Source organism: Beta vulgaris, chromosome 8 (genome assembly GCF_026745355.1).
Source record: "Beta vulgaris subsp. vulgaris cultivar EL10 chromosome 8, EL10.2, whole genome shotgun sequence".
Taxonomy (NCBI): domain Eukaryota; kingdom Viridiplantae; phylum Streptophyta; class Magnoliopsida; order Caryophyllales; family Amaranthaceae; genus Beta; species Beta vulgaris.
In genome coordinates, this window is record NC_079209.1 from 53720422 (window position 1) to 53720732 (window position 311).

A 311-nucleotide genomic window follows, 5' to 3' on the forward strand; every position below is an offset into this window, starting at 1 on the left:
GAATATGATGCGTAATTATGATATTTGTTTTTAATAAAGGTTGTAATGGAGGTGTGACCACGTATAGATGATTATGATTTAGATATATGTTCAATTATGGAAGTTTGATTTGGAATTTATAATAATTTAAATCTATCTAAAATTCTTGAAAATGTCTTGGCTAAGACGTGGGGCGTTTCAGTCATTTTCATGACTAAGATGAATTCTGATTTGAGAGAGTTTGTGTCGGTTTAATTCATACTAGTATTATGACATATTCATACGATTCTTATGTATTGTAGCTTCTTTTCAAATGATCCTAATCCTCAAAT